The 24,765-nt window shown below is 46.7% G+C and overlaps 15 non-coding genes across 15 annotated transcripts; all 15 read left to right on the plus strand.

Annotated features, from left to right (window-relative positions):
• The first annotated feature begins 1,993 nt into the window (after positions 1-1,993).
• On the plus strand, positions 1,994-2,187 carry LOC142268508 (U2 spliceosomal RNA). The gene has a single exon (XR_012734179.1). It is a non-coding gene; the product is annotated as a U2 spliceosomal RNA (small nuclear RNA).
• A 1,117-nt stretch (positions 2,188-3,304) lies between these two features.
• LOC142268487 (U2 spliceosomal RNA) lies at positions 3,305-3,495 on the plus strand. Its single transcript, XR_012734160.1, has one exon. It is a non-coding gene; the product is annotated as a U2 spliceosomal RNA (small nuclear RNA).
• Positions 3,496-4,612: 1,117 nt separating this feature from the next.
• Positions 4,613-4,803, plus strand: LOC142268533 (U2 spliceosomal RNA). Its single transcript, XR_012734195.1, has one exon. It is a non-coding gene; the product is annotated as a U2 spliceosomal RNA (small nuclear RNA).
• A 1,117-nt stretch (positions 4,804-5,920) lies between these two features.
• Positions 5,921-6,111, plus strand: LOC142268545 (U2 spliceosomal RNA). The gene has a single exon (XR_012734206.1). It is a non-coding gene; the product is annotated as a U2 spliceosomal RNA (small nuclear RNA).
• A 1,117-nt stretch (positions 6,112-7,228) lies between these two features.
• Positions 7,229-7,419, plus strand: LOC142268560 (U2 spliceosomal RNA). The gene has a single exon (XR_012734217.1). It is a non-coding gene; the product is annotated as a U2 spliceosomal RNA (small nuclear RNA).
• Positions 7,420-8,806: 1,387 nt separating this feature from the next.
• On the plus strand, positions 8,807-8,997 carry LOC142268572 (U2 spliceosomal RNA). The gene has a single exon (XR_012734228.1). It is a non-coding gene; the product is annotated as a U2 spliceosomal RNA (small nuclear RNA).
• A 1,387-nt stretch (positions 8,998-10,384) lies between these two features.
• Positions 10,385-10,575, plus strand: LOC142268494 (U2 spliceosomal RNA). Its single transcript, XR_012734166.1, has one exon. It is a non-coding gene; the product is annotated as a U2 spliceosomal RNA (small nuclear RNA).
• Positions 10,576-11,962: 1,387 nt separating this feature from the next.
• On the plus strand, positions 11,963-12,153 carry LOC142268506 (U2 spliceosomal RNA). Its single transcript, XR_012734177.1, has one exon. It is a non-coding gene; the product is annotated as a U2 spliceosomal RNA (small nuclear RNA).
• Positions 12,154-13,540: 1,387 nt separating this feature from the next.
• LOC142268518 (U2 spliceosomal RNA) lies at positions 13,541-13,731 on the plus strand. The gene has a single exon (XR_012734187.1). It is a non-coding gene; the product is annotated as a U2 spliceosomal RNA (small nuclear RNA).
• A 2,189-nt stretch (positions 13,732-15,920) lies between these two features.
• On the plus strand, positions 15,921-16,113 carry LOC142268499 (U2 spliceosomal RNA). The gene has a single exon (XR_012734171.1). It is a non-coding gene; the product is annotated as a U2 spliceosomal RNA (small nuclear RNA).
• A 1,387-nt stretch (positions 16,114-17,500) lies between these two features.
• LOC142268526 (U2 spliceosomal RNA) lies at positions 17,501-17,691 on the plus strand. Its single transcript, XR_012734188.1, has one exon. It is a non-coding gene; the product is annotated as a U2 spliceosomal RNA (small nuclear RNA).
• Positions 17,692-19,079: 1,388 nt separating this feature from the next.
• On the plus strand, positions 19,080-19,270 carry LOC142268527 (U2 spliceosomal RNA). The gene has a single exon (XR_012734189.1). It is a non-coding gene; the product is annotated as a U2 spliceosomal RNA (small nuclear RNA).
• Positions 19,271-20,656: 1,386 nt separating this feature from the next.
• Positions 20,657-20,847, plus strand: LOC142268528 (U2 spliceosomal RNA). Its single transcript, XR_012734190.1, has one exon. It is a non-coding gene; the product is annotated as a U2 spliceosomal RNA (small nuclear RNA).
• Positions 20,848-22,234: 1,387 nt separating this feature from the next.
• Positions 22,235-22,425, plus strand: LOC142268529 (U2 spliceosomal RNA). Its single transcript, XR_012734191.1, has one exon. It is a non-coding gene; the product is annotated as a U2 spliceosomal RNA (small nuclear RNA).
• Positions 22,426-23,812: 1,387 nt separating this feature from the next.
• Positions 23,813-24,003, plus strand: LOC142268530 (U2 spliceosomal RNA). The gene has a single exon (XR_012734192.1). It is a non-coding gene; the product is annotated as a U2 spliceosomal RNA (small nuclear RNA).
• The last annotated feature ends 762 nt before the right edge of the window (positions 24,004-24,765 follow it).

The following is a 24,765-nucleotide window of genomic DNA, read 5'->3' on the forward strand; positions in this document are numbered from 1 at the left end:
GGAAAAAGAGCTTGCTCTGTCCACTCCACGCATTGACCTGGTATTGCAGTACCTCCAGGAACGGTGCACCCCTTCTTAACCCAGTTTCCAAAAGCAGAACTCGATTCACCTGATTCATATTAGCCCGATTAGCGAATTGAAATGAATTTTTATCTAACACACTTTTTACTTGCTTTATTCATCCAAATAGCAAACTCATCACCACTCAACTTCACCAACTCTGCTATGTCCCGTGCAGTATCTTGTTGTCAGTCTAATCTAGATCATGTGTAATTGAATGGAATAGATCCCTTTTGGACAAAGTGGAGTCAGATGCTGCAGTGACCACAGGTGTGAGAGGATCTACAATTGGCATCTGGTGTTATCTCTCTGCTTCCACTCCAAATAAAGTTACCTGTTGTTACCTGAACGTCAAATACTAAGAATGGGCGGCCTATGAAAGAATTAGTACTTTCATTAAGTATACTAAACCGGCTAATTGGGAATAGACAAACTGTAAAAAGCCCTCTGAGAAAGCCCCTCTCTAACCTTTGTTAGTAAGCTTTTCTGTAGCCTGCCTGTTGATGTATTTTCGGTTTGAACAGTGCACAACATGAAGAGACGGAACACTGGCGGCTTGTCACAATGCCCCCCGATGACATCACAATAGCGCTGCTGCCTAGAAAACAAGCTGCGCAGAAGAAGTTGTTCTTTGGGTGGGAGGGTGGGCTAGTGGAAGGAGGGGGCAATCTCTTTTTTTCCCGGGTGGTAGGGGGATGACAGGAGAAGGGAAGCGGGTGGTGAGAAAGGTACAGAGGGCAGGGTTTGGGGGCTGGGAAGGAAAGGGAAAAGATTAGGGTTTGGGGATGATGAAAGGGCTTTCTACGGATAAGGATGGCAAAGGGTGGCAGTGACGGAAAGTCAGGCAACCTGTCCTGTCCGTCTTTTTGTATCGTGAATTGGAAAGACTGCAAGGGGGAGGGGAGTTGCTTGCGCCCTAAAAGAGGAGTTATTCAGATTCATTGCAGTGGGCGGCGGCTGCAAAACGCACCATTCTTCTTGTTTTTGCTCTGCAAAGCAGCCTTTTCAAGGGTTGGCTTGGGTGACAAAATGTCTTGTGTAGGCGTGGGTTTGTCTCCCTCTCGCTCTCTCTCCCTAAGATGTGTCCGGCATAGGCCAGGGTGCCACTCGAGGCCCAAACCAATTCTGGTTATCGCTTCTCGGCCTTTTGGCTAAGATCAAGTGTAGTGTTGTTCGAAGAGGTGGTTTAAGCTCCAGGCCACCTTAGTACAATGATACAATGCACACTGGAAGGTTGCGCTTGCTAGTACTCTGGGTGGATAGTATATTCATCAAGAGGAAAACATGGCCCTACCAGGATCGAGGCTATTAGACTGAGTAAGGGTGGGGGGCTATGGTACAACGTGCCCCAGGACTGACGACCCTGGAGTGAGTCTGAGCTTGCTGGCTTGGGACCCCGGCAAGCCTTGGGCTCTGTAGCACACCGTACCTTGCCTTTTCATACTTTTTGAGCATATTACCCTATCCTGGCCTTCTGGCTAGGAAGGGAAATTTTTTTAATCCCGGTCGGAGGTCTGGTCAGCTTTGGGCTGAGAAACTAACACCCGGTTGGAGGTCCGGGTCAGCTTCGGCTGAGAAACCAACACCTGGTTGGAGGTCTGGGTCAGCTTCGGCTGAGAAACCAACACCCGGTTGGAGGTCCGGTTAGCCTTGGGCTGAGAAACCAACACCGGTTGACGGTCCGGGCAGTTTCGGCTGCGAAACCAACAACTAGTAGCTCTCTACTCCACTTGGGTAAGATGCCTGGGTGGATGCTGGGAGCAACAACAAGGCTCAACCAGGCTTCGGCTTGGGGGAGCACCGAAGATCCCTGACCCTTGCTGTGGCCTTCTGGCTCGGAGGGACGGGGTTGATTTTTGGGGACCCTCTCCTCACGGTGGGGTCCACACGAATCCTAGCCTTTGCACTGTTTTTGGTGTGACTTCGGTCATGCATTTTTTGTGGTGCTTTGGAAAGCTTCATTAAATCAAAAAATCTGTTCTTATCAGTTTAATATCTGATACGTCCCCTATCTGGGGACCATATATTAAATGGATTTTTAGAACAGGGAGATGGAAAAAGAGCTTGCTCTGTCCACTCCACGCATTGACCTGGTATTGCAGTACCTCCAGGAACGGTGCACCCCTTCTTAACCCAGTTTCCAAAAGCAGAACTCGATTCACCTGATTCATATTAGCCCGATTAGCGAATTGAAATGAATTTTTATCTAACACACTTTTTACTTGCTTTATTCATCCAAATAGCAAACTCATCACCACTCAACTTCACCAACTCTGCTATGTCCCGTGCAGTATCTTGTTGTCAGTCTAATCTAGATCATGTGTAATTGAATGGAATAGATCCCTTTTGGACAAAGTGGAGTCAGATGCTGCAGTGACCACAGGTGTGAGAGGATCTACAATTGGCATCTGGTGTTATCTCTCTGCTTCCACTCCAAATAAAGTTACCTGTTGTTACCTGAACGTCAAATACTAAGAATGGGCGGCCTATGAAAGAATTAGTACTTTCATTAAGTATACTAAACCGGCTAATTGGGAATAGACAAACTGTAAAAAGCCCTCTGAGAAAGCCCCTCTCTAACCTTTGTTAGTAAGCTTTTCTGTAGCCTGCCTGTTGATGTATTTTCGGTTTGAACAGTGCACAACATGAAGAGACGGAACACTGGCGGCTTGTCACAATGCCCCCCGATGACATCACAATAGCGCTGCTGCCTAGAAAACAAGCTGCGCAGAAGAAGTTGTTCTTTGGGTGGGAGGGTGGGCTAGTGGAAGGAGGGGGCAATCTCTTTTTTTCCCGGGTGGTAGGGGGATGACAGGAGAAGGGAAGCGGGTGGTGAGAAAGGTACAGAGGGCAGGGTTTGGGGGCTGGGAAGGAAAGGGAAAAGATTAGGGTTTGGGGATGATGAAAGGGCTTTCTACGGGTAAGGATGGCAAAGGGTGGCAGTGACGGAAAGTCAGGCAACCTGTCCTGTCCGTCTTTTTGTATCGTGAATTGGAAAGACTGCAAGGGGGAGGGGAGTTGCTTGCGCCCTAAAGGAGGAGTTATTCAGATTCATTGCAGTGGGCGGCGGCTGCAAAACGCACCATTCTTCTTGTTTTTGCTCTGCAAAGCAGCCTTTTCAAGGGTTGGCTTGGGTGACAAAATGTCTTGTGTAGGCGTGGGTTTGTCTCCCTCTCGCTCTCTCTCCCTAAGATGTGTCCGGCATAGGCCAGGGTGCCACTCGAGGCCCAAACCAATTCTGGTTATCGCTTCTCGGCCTTTTGGCTAAGATCAAGTGTAGTATCTGTTCTTATCAGTTTAATATCTGATACGTCCCCTATCTGGGGACCATATATTAAATGGATTTTTAGAACAGGGAGATGGAAAAAGAGCTTGCTCTGTCCACTCCACGCATTGACCTGGTATTGCAGTACCTCCAGGAACGGTGCACCCCTTCTTAACCCAGTTTCCAAAAGCAGAACTCGATTCACCTGATTCATATTAGCCCGATTAGCGAATTGAAATGAATTTTTATCTAACACACTTTTTACTTGCTTTATTCATCCAAATAGCAAACTCATCACCACTCAACTTCACCAACTCTGCTATGTCCCGTGCAGTATCTTGTTGTCAGTCTAATCTAGATCATGTGTAATTGAATGGAATAGATCCCTTTTGGACAAAGTGGAGTCAGATGCTGCAGTGACCACAGGTGTGAGAGGATCTACAATTGGCATCTGGTGTTATCTCTCTGCTTCCACTCCAAATAAAGTTACCTGTTGTTACCTGAACGTCAAATACTAAGAATGGGCGGCCTATGAAAGAATTAGTACTTTCATTAAGTATACTAAACCGGCTAATTGGGAATAGACAAACTGTAAAAAGCCCTCTGAGAAAGCCCCTCTCTAACCTTTGTTAGTAAGCTTTTCTGTAGCCTGCCTGTTGATGTATTTTCGGTTTGAACAGTGCACAACATGAAGAGACGGAACACTGGCGGCTTGTCACAATGCCCCCCGATGACATCACAATAGCGCTGCTGCCTAGAAAACAAGCTGCGCAGAAGAAGTTGTTCTTTGGGTGGGAGGGTGGGCTAGTGGAAGGAGGGGGCAATCTCTTTTTTTCCCGGGTGGTAGGGGGATGACAGGAGAAGGGAAGCGGGTGGTGAGAAAGGTACAGAGGGCAGGGTTTGGGGGCTGGGAAGGAAAGGGAAAAGATTAGGGTTTGGGGATGATGAAAGGGCTTTCTACGGGTAAGGATGGCAAAGGGTGGCAGTGACGGAAAGTCAGGCAACCTGTCCTGTCCGTCTTTTTGTATCGTGAATTGGAAAGACTGCAAGGGGGAGGGGAGTTGCTTGCGCCCTAAAGGAGGAGTTATTCAGATTCATTGCAGTGGGCGGCGGCTGCAAAACGCACCATTCTTCTTGTTTTTGCTCTGCAAAGCAGCCTTTTCAAGGGTTGGCTTGGGTGACAAAATGTCTTGTGTAGGCGTGGGTTTGTCTCCCTCTCGCTCTCTCTCCCTAAGATGTGTCCGGCATAGGCCAGGGTGCCACTCGAGGCCCAAACCAATTCTGGTTATCGCTTCTCGGCCTTTTGGCTAAGATCAAGTGTAGTATCTGTTCTTATCAGTTTAATATCTGATACGTCCCCTATCTGGGGACCATATATTAAATGGATTTTTAGAACAGGGAGATGGAAAAAGAGCTTGCTCTGTCCACTCCACGCATTGACCTGGTATTGCAGTACCTCCAGGAACGGTGCACCCCTTCTTAACCCAGTTTCCAAAAGCAGAACTCGATTCACCTGATTCATATTAGCCCGATTAGCGAATTGAAATGAATTTTTATCTAACACACTTTTTACTTGCTTTATTCATCCAAATAGCAAACTCATCACCACTCAACTTCACCAACTCTGCTATGTCCCGTGCAGTATCTTGTTGTCAGTCTAATCTAGATCATGTGTAATTGAATGGAATAGATCCCTTTTGGACAAAGTGGAGTCAGATGCTGCAGTGACCACAGGTGTGAGAGGATCTACAATTGGCATCTGGTGTTATCTCTCTGCTTCCACTCCAAATAAAGTTACCTGTTGTTACCTGAACGTCAAATACTAAGAATGGGCGGCCTATGAAAGAATTAGTACTTTCATTAAGTATACTAAACCGGCTAATTGGGAATAGACAAACTGTAAAAAGCCCTCTGAGAAAGCCCCTCTCTAACCTTTGTTAGTAAGCTTTTCTGTAGCCTGCCTGTTGATGTATTTTCGGTTTGAACAGTGCACAACATGAAGAGACGGAACACTGGCGGCTTGTCACAATGCCCCCCGATGACATCACAATAGCGCTGCTGCCTAGAAAACAAGCTGCGCAGAAGAAGTTGTTCTTTGGGTGGGAGGGTGGGCTAGTGGAAGGAGGGGGCAATCTCTTTTTTTCCCGGGTGGTAGGGGGATGACAGGAGAAGGGAAGCGGGTGGTGAGAAAGGTACAGAGGGCAGGGTTTGGGGGCTGGGAAGGAAAGGGAAAAGATTAGGGTTTGGGGATGATGAAAGGGCTTTCTACGGGTAAGGATGGCAAAGGGTGGCAGTGACGGAAAGTCAGGCAACCTGTCCTGTCCGTCTTTTTGTATCGTGAATTGGAAAGACTGCAAGGGGGAGGGGAGTTGCTTGCGCCCTAAAGGAGGAGTTATTCAGATTCATTGCAGTGGGCGGCGGCTGCAAAACGCACCATTCTTCTTGTTTTTGCTCTGCAAAGCAGCCTTTTCAAGGGTTGGCTTGGGTGACAAAATGTCTTGTGTAGGCGTGGGTTTGTCTCCCTCTCGCTCTCTCTCCCTAAGATGTGTCCGGCATAGGCCAGGGTGCCACTCGAGGCCCAAACCAATTCTGGTTATCGCTTCTCGGCCTTTTGGCTAAGATCAAGTGTAGTATCTGTTCTTATCAGTTTAATATCTGATACGTCCCCTATCTGGGGACCATATATTAAATGGATTTTTAGAACAGGGAGATGGAAAAAGAGCTTGCTCTGTCCACTCCACGCATTGACCTGGTATTGCAGTACCTCCAGGAACGGTGCACCCCTTCTTAACCCAGTTTCCAAAAGCAGAACTCGATTCACCTGATTCATATTAGCCCGATTAGCGAATTGAAATGAATTTTTATCTAACACACTTTTTACTTGCTTTATTCATCCAAATAGCAAACTCATCACCACTCAACTTCACCAACTCTGCTATGTCCCGTGCAGTATCTTGTTGTCAGTCTAATCTAGATCATGTGTAATTGAATGGAATAGATCCCTTTTGGACAAAGTGGAGTCAGATGCTGCAGTGACCACAGGTGTGAGAGGATCTACAATTGGCATCTGGTGTTATCTCTCTGCTTCCACTCCAAATAAAGTTACCTGTTGTTACCTGAACGTCAAATACTAAGAATGGGCGGCCTATGAAAGAATTAGTACTTTCATTAAGTATACTAAACCGGCTAATTGGGAATAGACAAACTGTAAAAAGCCCTCTGAGAAAGCCCCTCTCTAACCTTTGTTAGTAAGCTTTTCTGTAGCCTGCCTGTTGATGTATTTTCGGTTTGAACAGTGCACAACATGAAGAGACGGAACACTGGCGGCTTGTCACAATGCCCCCCGATGACATCACAATAGCGCTGCTGCCTAGAAAACAAGCTGCGCAGAAGAAGTTGTTCTTTGGGTGGGAGGGTGGGCTAGTGGAAGGAGGGGGCAATCTCTTTTTTTCCCGGGTGGTAGGGGGATGACAGGAGAAGGGAAGCGGGTGGTGAGAAAGGTACAGAGGGCAGGGTTTGGGGGCTGGGAAGGAAAGGGAAAAGATTAGGGTTTGGGGATGATGAAAGGGCTTTCTACGGGTAAGGATGGCAAAGGGTGGCAGTGACGGAAAGTCAGGCAACCTGTCCTGTCCGTCTTTTTGTATCGTGAATTGGAAAGACTGCAAGGGGGAGGGGAGTTGCTTGCGCCCTAAAGGAGGAGTTATTCAGATTCATTGCAGTGGGCGGCGGCTGCAAAACGCACCATTCTTCTTGTTTTTGCTCTGCAAAGCAGCCTTTTCAAGGGTTGGCTTGGGTGACAAAATGTCTTGTGTAGGCGTGGGTTTGTCTCCCTCTCGCTCTCTCTCCCTAAGATGTGTCCGGCATAGGCCAGGGTGCCACTCGAGGCCCAAACCAATTCTGGTTATCGCTTCTCGGCCTTTTGGCTAAGATCAAGTGTAGTATCTGTTCTTATCAGTTTAATATCTGATACGTCCCCTATCTGGGGACCATATATTAAATGGATTTTTAGAACAGGGAGATGGAAAAAGAGCTTGCTCTGTCCACTCCACGCATTGACCTGGTATTGCAGTACCTCCAGGAACGGTGCACCCCTTCTTAACCCAGTTTCCAAAAGCAGAACTCAATTCACCTGATTCATATTAGCCCGATTTAATGAATTGGAAGAAAGCATACGTCTTCATATGCACCTCAATTTGGCCCATTCACTTTTCACACTTCCTCCTTTTGTTTTTTATCTTTCACACTTTTGACTTTCTTTATTCATCCAAATAGCAAACTCATCACCACTCAACCTGACCAACTCGGCTATGTCCCCGTGCTGCAGTTCTCTGTCTTATCTAGATCATTTGCAATTGAATGGAATAGATCCCTTTTGGACAAAGTGGATTCACCTGCTGCTGCAGTGACCACAGGTGTGATAAGATCTAGAATTGGCATCTGGTGCGATCTCTCCGCTTCCACTCCAAAGAAAGTTACCTGTTTATTCCTATCATGCATTGGTTTTTGGGGTTTTCTTTGAGTAATGATGATCTCTTTAGTAGTCTGTTGGCGCCCTCTCCTGGAGGAATAGTTTGCTTGCTCTTGGACATTCTAAAAGAGAGGTCATGATAGACATTGAGCTTCTGAGCTCAATTGGGGACAGTCATGGGTGATGAATGTTTGCAACCTACTGCGAAGCCTCATACCGCAATATAAGGAACGTCAAATACTAAGAAAGGGCGGCCTATGAAAGAATTACTACTTTCAATAAGTACACTTAAACGGCTAATTGGGAATAGAAAAACTGTAAAAAGCCCTCTGAGAAAGCCCCCCTCTAACCTTTGATAGTAAGCTTTTCTGTAGTCTGCCTGTTGATGTATTTTCCGTTTGAACTGTGCACAACATGAAGAGACGGAACACTGGCGGCTTGTCACAATGCCCCCCGATGACATCACAATAGCGCTGCTGCCTAGAAAACAAGCTGCGCAGAAGAAGTTGTTCTTTGGGTGGGAGGGTGGGCTAGTGGAAGGAGGGGGCAATCTCTTTTTTTCCCGGGTGGTAGGGGGATGACAGGAGAAGGGAAGCGGGTGGTGAGAAAGGTACAGAGGGCAGGGTTTGGGGGCTGGGAAGGAAAGGGAAAAGATTAGGGTTTGGGGATGATGAAAGGGCTTTCTACGGGTAAGGATGGCAAAGGGTGGCAGTGACGGAAAGTCAGGCAACCTGTCCTGTCCGTCTTTTTGTATCGTGAATTGGAAAGACTGCAAGGGGGAGGGGAGTTGCTTGCGCCCTAAAGGAGGAGTTATTCAGATTCATTGCAGTGGGCGGCGGCTGCAAAACGCACCATTCTTCTTGTTTTTGCTCTGCAAAGCAGCCTTTTCAAGGGTTGGCTTGGGTGACAAAATGTCTTGTGTAGGCGTGGGTTTGTCTCCCTCTCGCTCTCTCTCCCTAAGATGTGTCCGGCATAGGCCAGGGTGCCACTCGAGGCCCAAACCAATTCTGGTTATCGCTTCTCGGCCTTTTGGCTAAGATCAAGTGTAGTATCTGTTCTTATCAGTTTAATATCTGATACGTCCCCTATCTGGGGACCATATATTAAATGGATTTTTAGAACAGGGAGATGGAAAAAGAGCTTGCTCTGTCCACTCCACGCATTGACCTGGTATTGCAGTACCTCCAGGAACGGTGCACCCCTTCTTAACCCAGTTTCCAAAAGCAGAACTCAATTCACCTGATTCATATTAGCCCGATTTAATGAATTGGAAGAAAGCATACGTCTTCATATGCACCTCAATTTGGCCCATTCACTTTTCACACTTCCTCCTTTTGTTTTTTATCTTTCACACTTTTGACTTTCTTTATTCATCCAAATAGCAAACTCATCACCACTCAACCTGACCAACTCGGCTATGTCCCCGTGCTGCAGTTCTCTGTCTTATCTAGATCATTTGCAATTGAATGGAATAGATCCCTTTTGGACAAAGTGGATTCACCTGCTGCTGCAGTGACCACAGGTGTGATAAGATCTAGAATTGGCATCTGGTGCGATCTCTCCGCTTCCACTCCAAAGAAAGTTACCTGTTTATTCCTATCATGCATTGGTTTTTGGGGTTTTCTTTGAGTAATGATGATCTCTTTAGTAGTCTGTTGGCGCCCTCTCCTGGAGGAATAGTTTGCTTGCTCTTGGACATTCTAAAAGAGAGGTCATGATAGACATTGAGCTTCTGAGCTCAATTGGGGACAGTCATGGGTGATGAATGTTTGCAACCTACTGCGAAGCCTCATACCGCAATATAAGGAACGTCAAATACTAAGAAAGGGCGGCCTATGAAAGAATTACTACTTTCAATAAGTACACTTAAACGGCTAATTGGGAATAGAAAAACTGTAAAAAGCCCTCTGAGAAAGCCCCCCTCTAACCTTTGATAGTAAGCTTTTCTGTAGTCTGCCTGTTGATGTATTTTCCGTTTGAACTGTGCACAACATGAAGAGACGGAACACTGGCGGCTTGTCACAATGCCCCCCGATGACATCACAATAGCGCTGCTGCCTAGAAAACAAGCTGCGCAGAAGAAGTTGTTCTTTGGGTGGGAGGGTGGGCTAGTGGAAGGAGGGGGCAATCTCTTTTTTTCCCGGGTGGTAGGGGGATGACAGGAGAAGGGAAGCGGGTGGTGAGAAAGGTACAGAGGGCAGGGTTTGGGGGCTGGGAAGGAAAGGGAAAAGATTAGGGTTTGGGGATGATGAAAGGGCTTTCTACGGGTAAGGATGGCAAAGGGTGGCAGTGACGGAAAGTCAGGCAACCTGTCCTGTCCGTCTTTTTGTATCGTGAATTGGAAAGACTGCAAGGGGGAGGGGAGTTGCTTGCGCCCTAAAGGAGGAGTTATTCAGATTCATTGCAGTGGGCGGCGGCTGCAAAACGCACCATTCTTCTTGTTTTTGCTCTGCAAAGCAGCCTTTTCAAGGGTTGGCTTGGGTGACAAAATGTCTTGTGTAGGCGTGGGTTTGTCTCCCTCTCGCTCTCTCTCCCTAAGATGTGTCCGGCATAGGCCAGGGTGCCACTCGAGGCCCAAACCAATTCTGGTTATCGCTTCTCGGCCTTTTGGCTAAGATCAAGTGTAGTATCTGTTCTTATCAGTTTAATATCTGATACGTCCCCTATCTGGGGACCATATATTAAATGGATTTTTAGAACAGGGAGATGGAAAAAGAGCTTGCTCTGTCCACTCCACGCATTGACCTGGTATTGCAGTACCTCCAGGAACGGTGCACCCCTTCTTAACCCAGTTTCCAAAAGCAGAACTCAATTCACCTGATTCATATTAGCCCGATTTAATGAATTGGAAGAAAGCATACGTCTTCATATGCACCTCAATTTGGCCCATTCACTTTTCACACTTCCTCCTTTTGTTTTTTATCTTTCACACTTTTGACTTTCTTTATTCATCCAAATAGCAAACTCATCACCACTCAACCTGACCAACTCGGCTATGTCCCCGTGCTGCAGTTCTCTGTCTTATCTAGATCATTTGCAATTGAATGGAATAGATCCCTTTTGGACAAAGTGGATTCACCTGCTGCTGCAGTGACCACAGGTGTGATAAGATCTAGAATTGGCATCTGGTGCGATCTCTCCGCTTCCACTCCAAAGAAAGTTACCTGTTTATTCCTATCATGCATTGGTTTTTGGGGTTTTCTTTGAGTAATGATGATCTCTTTAGTAGTCTGTTGGCGCCCTCTCCTGGAGGAATAGTTTGCTTGCTCTTGGACATTCTAAAAGAGAGGTCATGATAGACATTGAGCTTCTGAGCTCAATTGGGGACAGTCATGGGTGATGAATGTTTGCAACCTACTGCGAAGCCTCATACCGCAATATAAGGAACGTCAAATACTAAGAAAGGGCGGCCTATGAAAGAATTACTACTTTCAATAAGTACACTTAAACGGCTAATTGGGAATAGAAAAACTGTAAAAAGCCCTCTGAGAAAGCCCCCCTCTAACCTTTGATAGTAAGCTTTTCTGTAGTCTGCCTGTTGATGTATTTTCCGTTTGAACTGTGCACAACATGAAGAGACGGAACACTGGCGGCTTGTCACAATGCCCCCCGATGACATCACAATAGCGCTGCTGCCTAGAAAACAAGCTGCGCAGAAGAAGTTGTTCTTTGGGTGGGAGGGTGGGCTAGTGGAAGGAGGGGGCAATCTCTTTTTTTCCCGGGTGGTAGGGGGATGACAGGAGAAGGGAAGCGGGTGGTGAGAAAGGTACAGAGGGCAGGGTTTGGGGGCTGGGAAGGAAAGGGAAAAGATTAGGGTTTGGGGATGATGAAAGGGCTTTCTACGGGTAAGGATGGCAAAGGGTGGCAGTGACGGAAAGTCAGGCAACCTGTCCTGTCCGTCTTTTTGTATCGTGAATTGGAAAGACTGCAAGGGGGAGGGGAGTTGCTTGCGCCCTAAAGGAGGAGTTATTCAGATTCATTGCAGTGGGCGGCGGCTGCAAAACGCACCATTCTTCTTGTTTTTGCTCTGCAAAGCAGCCTTTTCAAGGGTTGGCTTGGGTGACAAAATGTCTTGTGTAGGCGTGGGTTTGTCTCCCTCTCGCTCTCTCTCCCTAAGATGTGTCCGGCATAGGCCAGGGTGCCACTCGAGGCCCAAACCAATTCTGGTTATCGCTTCTCGGCCTTTTGGCTAAGATCAAGTGTAGTATCTGTTCTTATCAGTTTAATATCTGATACGTCCCCTATCTGGGGACCATATATTAAATGGATTTTTAGAACAGGGAGATGGAAAAAGAGCTTGCTCTGTCCACTCCACGCATTGACCTGGTATTGCAGTACCTCCAGGAACGGTGCACCCCTTCTTAACCCAGTTTCCAAAAGCAGAACTCAATTCACCTGATTCATATTAGCCCGATTTAATGAATTGGAAGAAAGCATACGTCTTCATATGCACCTCAATTTGGCCCATTCACTTTTCACACTTCCTCCTTTTGTTTTTTATCTTTCACACTTTTGACTTTCTTTATTCATCCAAATAGCAAACTCATCACCACTCAACCTGACCAACTCGGCTATGTCCCCGTGCTGCAGTTCTCTGTCTTATCTAGATCATTTGCAATTGAATGGAATAGATCCCTTTTGGACAAAGTGGATTCACCTGCTGCTGCAGTGACCACAGGTGTGATAAGATCTAGAATTGGCATCTGGTGCGATCTCTCCGCTTCCACTCCAAAGAAAGTTACCTGTTTATTCCTATCATGCATTGGTTTTTGGGGTTTTCTTTGAGTAATGATGATCTCTTTAGTAGTCTGTTGGCGCCCTCTCCTGGAGGAATAGTTTGCTTGCTCTTGGACATTCTAAAAGAGAGGTCATGATAGACATTGAGCTTCTGAGCTCAATTGGGGACAGTCATGGGTGATGAATGTTTGCAACCTACTGCGAAGCCTCATACCGCAATATAAGGAACGTCAAATACTAAGAAAGGGCGGCCTATGAAAGAATTACTACTTTCAATAAGTACACTTAAACGGCTAATTGGGAATAGAAAAACTGTAAAAAGCCCTCTGAGAAAGCCCCCCTCTAACCTTTGATAGTAAGCTTTTCTGTAGTCTGCCTGTTGATGTATTTTCCGTTTGAACTGTGCACAACATGAAGAGACGGAACACTGGCGGCTTGTCACAATGCCCCCCGATGACATCACAATAGCGCTGCTGCCTAGAAAACAAGCTGCGCAGAAGAAGTTGTTCTTTGGGTGGGAGGGTGGGCTAGTGGAAGGAGGGGGCAATCTCTTTTTTTCCCGGGTGGTAGGGGGATGACAGGAGAAGGGAAGCGGGTGGTGAGAAAGGTACAGAGGGCAGGGTTTGGGGGCTGGGAAGGAAAGGGAAAAGATTAGGGTTTGGGGATGATGAAAGGGCTTTCTACGGGTAAGGATGGCAAAGGGTGGCAGTGACGGAAAGTCAGGCAACCTGTCCTGTCCGTCTTTTTGTATCGTGAATTGGAAAGACTGCAAGGGGGAGGGGAGTTGCTTGCGCCCTAAAGGAGGAGTTATTCAGATTCATTGCAGTGGGCGGCGGCTGCAAAACGCACCATTCTTCTTGTTTTTGCTCTGCAAAGCAGCCTTTTCAAGGGTTGGCTTGGGTGACAAAATGTCTTGTGTAGGCGTGGGTTTGTCTCCCTCTCGCTCTCTCTCCCTAAGATGTGTCCGGCATAGGCCAGGGTGCCACTCGAGGCCCAAACCAATTCTGGTTATCGCTTCTCGGCCTTTTGGCTAAGATCAAGTGTAGTATCTGTTCTTATCAGTTTAATATCTGATACGTCCCCTATCTGGGGACCATATATTAAATGGATTTTTAGAACAGGGAGATGGAAAAAGAGCTTGCTCTGTCCACTCCACGCATTGACCTGGTATTGCAGTACCTCCAGGAACGGTGCACCCCTTCTTAACCCAGTTTCCAAAAGCAGAACTCAATTCACCTGATTCATATTAGCCCGATTTAATGAATTGGAAGAAAGCATACGTCTTCATATGCACCTCAATTTGGCCCATTCACTTTTCACACTTCCTCCTTTTGTTTTTTATCTTTCACACTTTTGACTTTCTTTATTCATCCAAATAGCAAACTCATCACCACTCAACCTGACCAACTCGGCTATGTCCCCGTGCTGCAGTTCTCTGTCTTATCTAGATCATTTGCAATTGAATGGAATAGATCCCTTTTGGACAAAGTGGATTCACCTGCTGCTGCAGTGACCACAGGTGTGATAAGATCTAGAATTGGCATCTGGTGCGATCTCTCCGCTTCCACTCCAAAGAAAGTTACCTGTTTATTCCTATCATGCATTGGTTTTTGGGGTTTTCTTTGAGTAATGATGATCTCTTTAGTAGTCTGTTGGCGCCCTCTCCTGGAGGAATAGTTTGCTTGCTCTTGGACATTCTAAAAGAGAGGTCATGATAGACATTGAGCTTCTGAGCTCAATTGGGGACAGTCATGGGTGATGAATGTTTGCAACCTACTGCGAAGCCTCATACCGCAATATAAGGAACGTCAAATACTAAGAAAGGGCGGCCTATGAAAGAATTACTACTTTCAATAAGTACACTTAAACGGCTAATTGGGAATAGAAAAACTGTAAAAAGCCCTCTGAGAAAGCCCCCCTCTAACCTTTGATAGTAAGCTTTTCTGTAGTCTGCCTGTTGATGTATTTTCCGTTTGAACTGTGCACAACATGAAGAGACGGAACACTGGCGGCTTGTCACAATGCCCCCCGATGACATCACAATAGCGCTGCTGCCTAGAAAACAAGCTGCGCAGAAGAAGTTGTTCTTTGGGTGGGAGGGTGGGCTAGTGGAAGGAGGGGGCAATCTCTTTTTTTCCCGGGTGGTAGGGGGATGACAGGAGAAGGGAAGCGGGTGGTGAGAAAGGTACAGAGGGCAGGGTTTGGGGGCTGGGAAGGAAAGGGAAAAGATTAGGGTTTGGGGATGATGAAAGGGCTTTCTACGGGTAAGGATGGCAAAGGGTGGCAGTGACGGAAAGTCAGGCAACCTGTCCTGTCCGTCTTTTTGTATCGTGAATTGGAAAGACTGCAAGGGGGAGGGGAGTTGCTTGCGCCCTAAAGGAGGAGTTATTCAGATTCATTGCAGTGGGCGGCGGCTGCAAAACGCACCATTCTTCTTGTTTTTGCTCTGCAAAGCAGCCTTTTCAAGGGTTGGCTTGGGTGACAAAATGTCTTGTGTAGGCGTGGGTTTGTCTCCCTCTCGCTCTCTCTCCCTAAGATGTGTCCGGCATAGGCCAGGGTGCCACTCGAGGCCCAAACCAATTCTGGTTATCGCTTCTCGGCCTTTTGGCTAAGATCAAGTGTAGTGTTGTTCGAAGAGGTGGTTTAAGCTCCAGGCCACCTTAGCACAATGATACAATGCACACTGGAAGGTTGCGCTTGCTAGTACACTGGGTGGATAGTATATTCATCTAGTGGAAAACATGGCCCTACCAGGATCGAGGCTATTAGACTGAGTAAGGATGGGGGGCTATGGTACAACGTGCCCCAGGACTGACGACCCTGGAGTGAGTCTGAGCTTGCTGGCTTGGGACCCCGGCAAGCCTTGGGCTCTGTAGCACACCGTACCTTGCCTTTTCATACTTTTTGAGCATATTACCCTATCCCGGCCTTCTGGCTAGGAAGGGAAATTTTTATAATCCCGGTCGGAGGTCTGGTCAGCTTTGGGCTGAGAAACTAACACCCGGTTGGAGGTCCGGGTCAGCTTCGGCTGAAAAACCAACACCCGGTTGGATGTCTGGGTCAGCTTCGGCTGAGAAACCAACACCCGGTTGGAGGTCCGGTTAGCCTTGGGCTGAGAAACCAACACCGGTTGACGGTCCGGGCAGTTTCGGCTGCGAAACCAACAACTAGTAGCTCTCTACTCCACTTGGGTAAGATGCCTGGGTGGACGCTGGGAGCAACGACAAGGCTCAACCAGGCTTCGGCTTGGGGGAGCACCGAAGATCCCTAACCCTTGCTGTGGCCTTCTGGCTCGGAGGGACGGGGTTGATTTTTGGGGACCCTCTCCTCACGGTGGGGTCCACACGAATCCTAGCCTTTGCACTGTTTTTGGTGTGACTTCGGTCATGCATTTTTTGTGGTGCTTTGGAAAGCTTCATTAAATCAAAAATCTGTTCTTATCAGTTTAATATCTGATACGTCCCCTATCTGGGGACCATATATTAAATGGATTTTTAGAACAGGGAGATGGAAAAAGAGCTTGCTCTGTCCACTCCACGCATTGACCTGGTATTGCAGTACCTCCAGGAACGGTGCACCCCTTCTTAACCCAGTTTCCAAAAGCAGAACTCAATTCACCTGATTCATATTAGCCCGATTTAATGAATTGGAAGAAAGCATACGTCTTCATATGCACCTCAATTTGGCCCATTCACTTTTCACACTTCCTCCTTTTGTTTTTTATCTTTCACACTTTTGACTTTCTTTATTCATCCAAATAGCAAACTCATCACCACTCAACCTGACCAACTCGGCTATGTCCCCGTGCTGCAGTTCTCTGTCTTATCTAGATCATTTGCAATTGAATGGAATAGATCCCTTTTGGACAAAGTGGATTCACCTGCTGCTGCAGTGACCACAGGTGTGATAAGATCTAGAATTGGCATCTGGTGCGATCTCTCCGCTTCCACTCCAAAGAAAGTTACCTGTTTATTCCTATCATGCATTGGTTTTTGGGGTTTTCTTTGAGTAATGATGATCTCTTTAGTAGTCTGTTGGCGCCCTCTCCTGGAGGAATAGTTTGCTTGCTCTTGGACATTCTAAAAGAGAGGTCATGATAGACATTGAGCTTCTTAGCTCAATTGGGGACAGTCATGGGTGATGAATGTTTGCAACCTACTGCGAAGCCTCATACCGCAATATAAGGAACGTCAAATACTAAGAAAGGGCGGCCTATGAAAGAATTACTACTTTCAATAAGTACACTTAAACGGCTAATTGGGAATAGAAAAACTGTAAAAAGCCCTCTGAGAAAGCCCCCCTCTAACCTTTGATAGTAAGCTTTTCTGTAGTCTGCCTGTTGATGTATTTTCCGTTTGAACTGTGCACAACATGAAGAGACGGAACACTGGCGGCTTGTCACAATGCCCCCCGATGACATCACAATAGCGCTGCTGCCTAGAAAACAAGCTGCGCAGAAGAAGTTGTTCTTTGGGTGGGAGGGTGGGCTAGTGGAAGGAGGGGGCAATCTCTTTTTTTCCCGGGTGGTAGGGGGATGACAGGAGAAGGGAAGCGGGTGGTGAGAAAGGTACAGAGGGCAGGGTTTGGGGGCTGGGAAGGAAAGGGAAAAGATTAGGGTTTGGGGATGATGAAAGGGCTTTCTACGGGTAAGGATGGCAAAGGGTGGCAGTGACGGAAAGTCAGGCAACCTGTCCTGTCCGTCTTTTTGTATCGTGAATTGGAAAGACTGCAAGGGGGAGGGGAGTTGCTTGCGCCCTAAAGGAGGAGTTATTCAGATTCATTGCAGTGGGCGGCGGCTGCAAAACGCACCATTCTTCTTGTTTTTGCTCTGCAAAGCAGCCTTTTCAAGGGTTGGCTTGGGTGACAAAATGTCTTGTGTAGGCGTGGGTTTGTCTCCCTCTCGCTCTCTCTCCCTAAGATGTGTCCGGCATAGGCCAGGGTGCCACTCGAGGCCCAAACCAATTGTGGTTATCGCTTCTCGGCCTTTTGGCTAAGATCAAGTGTAGTATCTGTTCTTATCAGTTTAATATCTGATACGTCCCCTATCTGGGGACCATATATTAAATGGATTTTTAGAACAGGGAGATGGAAAAAGAGCTTGCTCTGTCCACTCCACGCATTGACCTGGTATTGCAGTACCTCCAGGAACGGTGCACCCCTTCTTAACCCAGTTTCCAAAAGCAGAACTCAATTCACCTGATTCATATTAGCCCGATTTAATGAATTGGAAGAAAGCATACGTCTTCATATGCACCTCAATTTGGCCCATTCACTTTTCACACTTCCTCCTTTTGTTTTTTATCTTTCACACTTTTGACTTTCTTTATTCATCCAAATAGCAAACTCATCACCACTCAACCTGACCAACTCGGCTATGTCCCCGTGCTGCAGTTCTCTGTCTTATCTAGATCATTTGCAATTGAATGGAATAGATCCCTTTTGGACAAAGTGGATTCACCTGCTGCTGCAGTGACCACAGGTGTGATAAGATCTAGAATTGGCATCTGGTGCGATCTCTCCGCTTCCACTCCAAAGAAAGTTACCTGTTTATTCCTATCATGCATTGGTTTTTGGGGTTTTCTTTGAGTAATGATGATCTCTTTAGTAGTCTGTTGGCGCCCTCTCCTGGAGGAATAGTTTGCTTGCTCTTGGACATTCTAAAAGAGAGGTCATGATAGACATTGAGCTTCTGAGCTCAATTGGGGACAGTCATGGGTGATGAATGTTTGCAACCTACTGCGAAGCCTCATACCGCAATATAAGGAACGTCAAATACTAAGAAAGGGCGGCCTATGAAAGAATTACTACTTTCAATAAGTACACTTAAACGGCTAATTGGGAATAGAAAAACTGTAAAAAGCCCTCTGAGAAAGCCCCCCTCTAACCTTTGATAGTAAGCTTTTCTGTAGTCTGCCTGTTGATGTATTTTCCGTTTGAACTGTGCACAACATGAAGAGACGGAACACTGGCGGCTTGTCACAATGCCCCCCGATGACATCACAATAGCGCTGCTGCCTAGAAAACAAGCTGCGCAGAAGAAGTTGTTCTTTGGGTGGGAGGGTGGGCTAGTGGAAGGAGGGGGCAATCTCTTTTTTTCCCGGGTGGTAGGGGGATGACAGGAGAAGGGAAGCGGGGTGGTGAGAAAGGTACAGAGGGCAGGGTTTGGGGGCTGGGAAGGAAAGGGAAAAGATTAGGGTTTGGGGATGATGAAAGGGCTTTCTACGGGTAAGGATGGCAAAGGGTGGCAGTGACGGAAAGTCAGGCAACCTGTCCTGTCCGTCTTTTTGTATCGTGAATTGGAAAGACTGCAAGGGGGAGGGGAGTTGCTTGCGCCCTAAAGGAGGAGTTATTCAGATTCATTGCAGTGGGCGGCGGCTGCAAAACGCACCATTCTTCTTGTTTTTGCTCTGCAAAGCAGCCTTTTCAAGGGTTGGCTTGGGTGACAAAATGTCTTGTGTAGGCGTGGGTTTGTCTCCCTCTCGCTCTCTCTCCCTAAGATGTGTCCGGCATAGGCCAGGGTGCCACTCGAGGCCCAAACCAATTCTGGTTATCGCTTCTCGGCCTTTTGGCTAAGATCAAGTGTAGTATCTGTTCTTATCAGTTTAATATCTGATACGTCCCCTATCTGGGGACCATATATTAAATGGATTTTTAGAACAGGGAGATGGAAAAAGAGCTTGCTCTGTCCACTCCACGCATTGACCTGGTATTGCAGTACCTCCAGGAACGGTGCACCCCTTCTTAACCCAGTTTCCAAAAGCAGAACTCAATTCACCTGATTCATATTAGCCCGATTTAATGAATTGGAAGAAAGCATACGTCTTCATATGCACCTCAATTTGGCCCATTCACTTTTCACACTTCCTCCTTTTGTTTTTTATCTTTCACACTTTTGACTTTCTTTATTCATCCAAATAGCAAACTCATCACCACTCAACCTGACCAACTCGGCTATGTCCCCGTGCTGCAGTTCTCTGTCTTATCTAGATCATTTGCAATTGAATGGAATAGATCCCTTTTGGACAAAGTGGATTCACCTGCTGCTGCAGTGACCACAGGTGTGATAAGATCTAGAATTGGCATCTGGTGCGATCTCTCCGCTTCCACTCCAAAGAAAGTTACCTGTTTATTCCTATCATGCATTGGTTTTTGGGGTTTTCTTTGAGTAATGATGATCTCTTTAGTAGTCTGTTGGCGCCCTCTCCTGGAGGAATAGTTTGCTTGCTCTTGGACATTCTAAAAGAGAGGTCATGATAGACATTGAGCTTCTGAGCTCAATTGGGGACAGTCATGGGTGATGAATGTTTGCAACCTACTGCGAAGCCTCATACCGCAATATAAGGAACGTCAAATACTAAGAAAGGGCGGCCTATGAAAGAATTACTACTTTCAATAAGTACACTTAAACGGCTAATTGGGAATAGAAAAACTGTAAAAAGCCCTCTGAGAAGCCCCCCTCTAACCTTTGATAGTAAGCTTTTCTGTAGTCTGCCTGTTGATGTATTTTCCGTTTGAACTGTGCACAACATGAAGAGACGGAACACTGGCGGCTTGTCACAATGCCCCCCGATGACATCACAATAGCGCTGCTGCCTAGAAAACAAGCTGCGCAGAAGAAGTTGTTCTTTGGGTGGGAGGGTGGGCTAGTGGAAGGAGGGGGCAATCTCTTTTTTTCCCGGGTGGTAGGGGGATGACAGGAGAAGGGAAGCGGGTGGTGAGAAAGGTACAGAGGGCAGGGTTTGGGGGCTGGGAAGGAAAGGGAAAAGATTAGGGTTTGGGGATGATGAAAGGGCTTTCTACGGGTAAGGATGGCAAAGGGTGGCAGTGACGGAAAGTCAGGCAACCTGTCCTGTCCGTCTTTTTGTATCGTGAATTGGAAAGACTGCAAGGGGGAGGGGAGTTGCTTGCGCCCTAAAGGAGGAGTTATTCAGATTCATTGCAGTGGGCGGCGGCTGCAAAACGCACCATTCTTCTTGTTTTTGCTCTGCAAAGCAGCCTTTTCAAGGGTTGGCTTGGGTGACAAAATGTCTTGTGTAGGCGTGGGTTTGTCTCCCTCTCGCTCTCTCTCCCTAAGATGTGTCCGGCATAGGCCAGGGTGCCACTCGAGGCCCAAACCAATTCTGGTTATCGCTTCTCGGCCTTTTGGCTAAGATCAAGTGTAGTATCTGTTCTTATCAGTTTAATATCTGATACGTCCCCTATCTGGGGACCATATATTAAATGGATTTTTAGAACAGGGAGATGGAAAAAGAGCTTGCTCTGTCCACTCCACGCATTGACCTGGTATTGCAGTACCTCCAGGAACGGTGCACCCCTTCTTAACCCAGTTTCCAAAAGCAGAACTCAATTCACCTGATTCATATTAGCCCGATTTAATGAATTGGAAGAAAGCATACGTCTTCATATGCACCTCAATTTGGCCCATTCACTTTTCACACTTCCTCCTTTTGTTTTTTATCTTTCACACTTTTGACTTTCTTTATTCATCCAAATAGCAAACTCATCACCACTCAACCTGACCAACTCGGCTACGTCCCCGTGCTGCAGTTCTCTGTCTTATCTAGATCATTTGCAATTGAATGGAATAGATCCCTTTTGGACAAAGTGGATTCACCTGCTGCTGCAGTGACCACAGGTGTGATAAGATCTAGAATTGGCATCTGGTGCGATCTCTCCGCTTCCACTCCAAAGAAAGTTACCTGTTTATTCCTATCATGCATTGGTTTTTGGGGTTTTCTTTGAGTAATGATGATCTCTTTAGTAGTCTGTTGGCGCCCTCTCCTGGAGGAATAGTTTGCTTGCTCTTGGACATTCTAAAAGAGAGGTCATGATAGACATTGAGCTTCTGAGCTCAATTGGGGACAGTCATGGGTGATGAATGTTTGCAACCTACTGCGAAGCCTCATACCGCAATATAAGGAACGTCAAATACTAAGAAAGGGCGGCCTATGAAAGAATTACTACTTTCAATAAGTACACTTAAACGGCTAATTGGGAATAGAAAAACTGTAAAAAGCCCTCTGAGAAAGCCCCCCTCTAACCTTTGATAGTAAGCTTTTCTGTAGTCTGCCTGTTGATGTATTTTCCGTTTGAACTGTGCACAACATGAAGAGACGGAACACTGGCGGCTTGTCACAATGCCCCCCGATGACATCACAATAGCGCTGCTGCCTAGAAAACAAGCTGCGCAGAAGAAGTTGTTCTTTGGGTGGGAGGGTGGGCTAGTGGAAGGAGGGGGCAATCTCTTTTTTTCCCGGGTGGTAGGGGGATGACAGGAGAAGGGAAGCGGGTGGTGAGAAAGGTACAGAGGGCAGGGTTTGGGGGCTGGGAAGGAAAGGGAAAAGATTAGGGTTTGGGGATGATGAAAGGGCTTTCTACGGGTAAGGATGGCAAAGGGTGGCAGTGACGGAAAGTCAGGCAACCTGTCCTGTCCGTCTTTTTGTATCGTGAATTGGAAAGACTGCAAGGGGGAGGGGAGTTGCTTGCGCCCTAAAGGAGGAGTTATTCAGATTCATTGCAGTGGGCGGCGGCTGCAAAACGCACCATTCTTCTTGTTTTTGCTCTGCAAAGCAGCCTTTTCAAGGGTTGGCTTGGGTGACAAAATGTCTTGTGTAGGCGTGGGTTTGTCTCCCTCTCGCTCTCTCTCCCTAAGATGTGTCCGGCATAGGCCAGGGTGCCACTCGAGGCCCAAACCAATTCTGGTTATCGCTTCTCGGCCTTTTGGCTAAGATCAAGTGTAGTATCTGTTCTTATCAGTTTAATATCTGATACGTCCCCTATCTGGGGACCATATATTAAATGGATTTTTAGAACAGGGAGATGGAAAAAGAGCTTGCTCTGTCCACTCCACGCATTGACCTGGTATTGCAGTACCTCCAGGAACGGTGCACCCCTTCTTAACCCAGTTTCCAAAAGCAGAACTCAATTCACCTGATTCATATTAGCCCGATTTAATGAATTGGAAGAAAGCATACGTCTTCATATGCACCTCAATTTGGCCCATTCACTTTTCACACTTCCTCCTTTTGTTTTTTATCTTTCACACTTTTGACTTTCTTTATTCATCCAAATAGCAAACTCATCACCACTCAACCTGACCAACTCGGCTATGTCCCCGTGCTGCAGTTCTCTGTCTTATCTAGATCATTTGCAATTGAATGGAATAGATCCCTTTTGGACAAAGTGGATTCACCTGCTGCTGCAGTGACCACAGGTGTGATAAGATCTAGAATTGGCATCTGGTGCGATCTCTCCGCTTCCACTCCAAAGAAAGTTACCTGTTTATTCCTATCATGCATTGGTTTTTGGGGTTTTCTTTGAGTAATGATGATCTCTTTAGTAGTCTGTTGGCGCCCTCTCCTGGAGGAATAGTTTGCTTGCTCTTGGACATTCTAAAAGAGAGGTCATGATAGACATTGAGCTTCTGAGCTCAATTGGGGACAGTCATGGGTGATGAATGTTTGCAACCTACTGCGAAGCCTCATACCGCAATATAAGGAACGTCAAATACTAAGAAAGGGCGGCCTATGAAAGAATTACTACTTTCAATAAGTACACTTAAACGGCTAATTGGGAATAGAAAAACTGTAAAAAGCCCTCTGAGAAAGCCCCCCTCTAACCTTTGATAGTAAGCTTTTCTGTAGTCTGCCTGTTGATGTATTTTCCGTTTGAACTGTGCACAACATGAAGAGACGGAACACTGGCGGCTTGTCACAATGCCCCCCGATGACATCACAATAGCGCTGCTGCCTAGAAAACAAGCTGCGCAGAAGAAGTTGTTCTTTGGGTGGGAGGGTGGGCTAGTGGAAGGAGGGGGCAATCTCTTTTTTTCCCGGGTGGTAGGGGGATGACAGGAGAAGGGAAGCGGGTGGTGAGAAAGGTACAGAGGGCAGGGTTTGGGGGCTGGGAAGGAAAGGGAAAAGATTAGGGTTTGGGGATGATGAAAGGGCTTTCTACGGGTAAGGATGGCAAAGGGTGGCAGTGACGGAAAGTCAGGCAACCTGTCCTGTCCGTCTTTTTGTATCGTGAATTGGAAAGACTGCAAGGGGGAGGGGAGTTGCTTGCGCCCTAAAGGAGGAGTTATTCAGATTCATTGCAGTGGGCGGCGGCTGCAAAACGCACCATTCTTCTTGTTTTTGCTCTGCAAAGCAGCCTTTTCAAGGGTTGGCTTGGGTGACAAAATGTCTTGTGTAGGCGTGGGTTTGTCTCCCTCTCGCTCTCTCTCCCTAAGATGTGTCCGGCATAGGCCAGGGTGCCACTCGAGGCCCAAACCAATTCTGGTTATCGCTTCTCGGCCTTTTGGCTAAGATCAAGTGTAGTATCTGTTCTTATCAGTTTAATATCTGATACGTCCCCTATCTGGGGACCATATATTAAATGGATTTTTAGAACAGGGAGATGGAAAAAGAGCTTGCTCTGTCCACTCCACGCATTGACCTGGTATTGCAGTACCTCCAGGAACGGTGCACCCCTTCTTAACCCAGTTTCCAAAAGCAGAACTCAATTCACCTGATTCATATTAGCCCGATTTAATGAATTGGAAGAAAGCATACGTCTTCATATGCACCTCAATTTGGCCCATTCACTTTTCACACTTCCTCCTTTTGTTTTTTATCTTTCACACTTTTGACTTTCTTTATTCATCCAAATAGCAAACTCATCACCACTCAACCTGACCAACTCGGCTATGTCCCCGTGCTGCAGTTCTCTGTCTTATCTAGATCATTTGCAATTGAATGGAATAGATCCCTTTTGGACAAAGTGGATTCACCTGCTGCTGCAGTGACCACAGGTGTGATAAGATCTAGAATTGGCATCTGGTGCGATCTCTCCGCTTCCACTCCAAAGAAAGTTACCTGTTTATTCCTATCATGCATTGGTTTTTGGGGTTTTCTTTGAGTAATGATGATCTCTTTAGTAGTCTGTTGGCGCCCTCTCCTGGAGGAATAGTTTGCTTGCTCTTGGACATTCTAAAAGAGAGGTCATGATAGACATTGAGCTTCTGAGCTCAATTGGGGACAGTCATGGGTGATGAATGTTTGCAACCTACTGCGAAGCCTCATACCGCAATATAAGGAACGTCAAATACTAAGAAAGGGCGGCCTATGAAAGAATTACTACTTTCAATAAGTACACTTAAACGGCTAATTGGGAATAGAAAAACTGTAAAAAGCCCTCTGAGAAAGCCCCCCTCTAACCTTTGATAGTAAGCTTTTCTGTAGTCTGCCTGTTGATG

Source organism: Anomaloglossus baeobatrachus, unplaced genomic scaffold (assembly GCF_048569485.1).
Source record: "Anomaloglossus baeobatrachus isolate aAnoBae1 unplaced genomic scaffold, aAnoBae1.hap1 Scaffold_3056, whole genome shotgun sequence".
Lineage (NCBI taxonomy): Eukaryota > Metazoa > Chordata > Amphibia > Anura > Aromobatidae > Anomaloglossus > Anomaloglossus baeobatrachus.